General features: G+C 42.1%; 1 protein-coding gene across 1 annotated transcript in view; it reads left to right on the top strand.

The window, feature by feature from the left end:
• Window positions 1–608: 608 nt before the first annotated feature.
• LOC101845617 (purine nucleoside phosphorylase) overlaps window positions 609–2373 on the top strand; it is a 104757-nt gene continuing 102992 nt past the window's right edge. The window contains exon 1 of the mRNA XM_005096416.3: window positions 609–692. The gene's annotated coding sequence lies outside the window, so the exon portion shown is untranslated. The remainder of the gene's footprint in view (window positions 693–2373) is intronic.

The following is a 2373-nucleotide window of genomic DNA, read 5'->3' as shown; positions in this document are numbered from 1 at the left end:
CCTTCCTCTTCCCTCTCCCCCCCTCTCTCTCTCTCTCTTTCTCTCTCTCTCTCTCTCTCTCTTTCTCTTTCTCTCTCTCTCTCTCTCTTTTTCTCTCTCCCTGTTCTCTTTTCTTTCTCATTCTCTTCCTCTTTCTAGTGCTCTTTCACCCCATCCACAACAGCTGCTATAACTTGCAACAGCTCAAATCTGGAGAGTACACTACTCCTTGCGTCGTGTGTGTAGTGTCAGCGGTTGACACTGCTTGGCCCGTGGTTGTTCCATCGATTGGCCGAACTTCCCACGTAATAGTGCATAACCTCATATGACGTCCTCACCGATTATTATCGACGGAAGCTGCTAATGGTTAGGCTTATTTATTAAAGCGTCTCAAGGTTGTGTTGCTAACGTGGATGTTTTCCGCTCTTGACCTATCCTTGAACCTGTTCTCTGCACTTGTGTCATCAATACTACATTTTATTGGCTCACACTGACACGCTTTGGATTGTTTGAGTTTGAGCAAAGAGAAGCACATCGACACAATAGTGGTCATTTAGCGCTGGGAAAAAGTAAGACAGACAGACAGAAACAACAGAGGGAAACTAAAGAAGTAGGACCTACCTGTGGCGCCCTCCAACCACACGTGCTTTGGATCAAGGACGGAGTTGTGCTTGTATTGGTTATTATATTTATCGCCACAGTTCAGTATCTTGGTAAGTTTTCTCTCTTTTGATTCATGTTTGACATTATAAATACTCACTCCTGCTCTAATCGACGAATCGTTTGTGCATTTTGTTGTGTGGCTTGATCCTTTAGGTAAACTTTTAAAAGGAGTTCTGTGGTCTATTTTTTCCCTTTCGAAATGCGGCTGTTTTCGTTGAAAACTAGAACTGTGTATTGCAATTCGTTCCTAATTTGCATTCGAAAGGGTAAAAGACGACCAGCCATTCTCAAGCAGAAAAGTGGTTGTTTTAGGAGGAAGTCTAACATATACCATTTTATAAAAAAGAGCCCTATAGTAGGAGTGGGAAGTTATCGTTTGTAAATTGTGATTGTCTTGAATAGGTAGATAATTGTTAGAGCAGGTTCGATTGTATCCGTAGTAGTTCAAACAGCACAGTTCAGTTTGAAAGTAATTGGAATTTTACGTTCTGACTTATGCTGTATGGAGACATCAGCACAGCCCAGTTAGTATCATGCTAGAGTCCGGGTGGTCGGCCCTGCAGGTTCGAAGCCAAGCCGGAGTGTTCTTGAACTTTTGCTGGTTGTGATGTTTTCAAGAGTTCACATCTTTTTTTTTTTGTACCAGGACGTCGTATACATTTCATCCCGGGTTAGCCCAGATGGACAGGATCGAAGCTGCAAGCCACTTAATCAAATAATCTAAATTGTGTCGATTGGGTTGTAAAACACTTACCTGAAAACAACAACATTGTGGCTGGTTTCTATCCGCGATGAACGGTAGATTCGGAGGTCCAACCTCTTGAATTACTTGGATCTAATAGCGTTTATAGTGGCGTTAGTAGAATGTAATTTGGCATACCAAGCATGTCATGTTTAATGTACTGTCTTATAATTATAAGCAAGTAATATGGGTGTGTTTGCGCCGGCGTCTGCGGTGTAGCTATTAGTCGCTTCGCTGTCGCATACGGGTGATCTGAGTTCAAGTCCCAGGGGGGGGGGGATTTTATCGAGTATCGCGGTCTTTCTGCAGGGATGTAGTAGTCTCCTTCTCGGTCTGGGTTGGCCCTGACAGGCAGAATCGAAGCCCCCCCCCCCTCCTTAAATGATCTGAAATGTATTGATGGAGGCATAAAACCACATGCATTTAATTTAAAGAAAAAATGTTGCGCTTTCCAGCATTATTGATTGTACGTTGCGATAGTATGCACCGTATGTATACGTGTCTGCTTACGAGTCAACGCGAAGTTGTAATTTGGTGGTCTACGAACTGCATTATAAATGGTTAGTTTTTGTTGGCGTGAACATGTACACGTAGAAGGTGTTTCGTAAAGTGCCTAGATCTAGAGCTGTTACCTGTATCGAACGGAAATGACCGCTTAAAGATTGATCTGTTAAGTTAATTTTTTTAATGTGATGTGCAAATTGGCCATCGATTGTGCTGTGGCAGTGCATGTTATTGATGTTTACCTATTGCCTAGATACGTTCTCTGGGCGCCTAGATGTCTGCTAATGTGCTAGTGTTGGTCTAAAGAGTATGTTCGTATACATGTGTTCATTCTCTAGTGTTTTGTGTTGAGATGAATGCATCGTAAAGTGCTTAGAGATGTATTGTTACTAAGTGGGAGCTATCATCATCATCATCATCATCATCATCATCATCATCATCATCATCATCATCATCATCATCATCATCATCATCATCATCATCAT

The sequence above is a fragment of the Aplysia californica genome, unplaced genomic scaffold (genome assembly GCF_000002075.1).
Source record: "Aplysia californica isolate F4 #8 unplaced genomic scaffold, AplCal3.0 scaffold00128, whole genome shotgun sequence".
NCBI lineage: Eukaryota > Metazoa > Mollusca > Gastropoda > Aplysiida > Aplysiidae > Aplysia > Aplysia californica.
The sequence above is the reverse complement of the archived record's forward strand: the minus strand, read 5'-3'. Positions and strand labels throughout refer to the sequence as shown.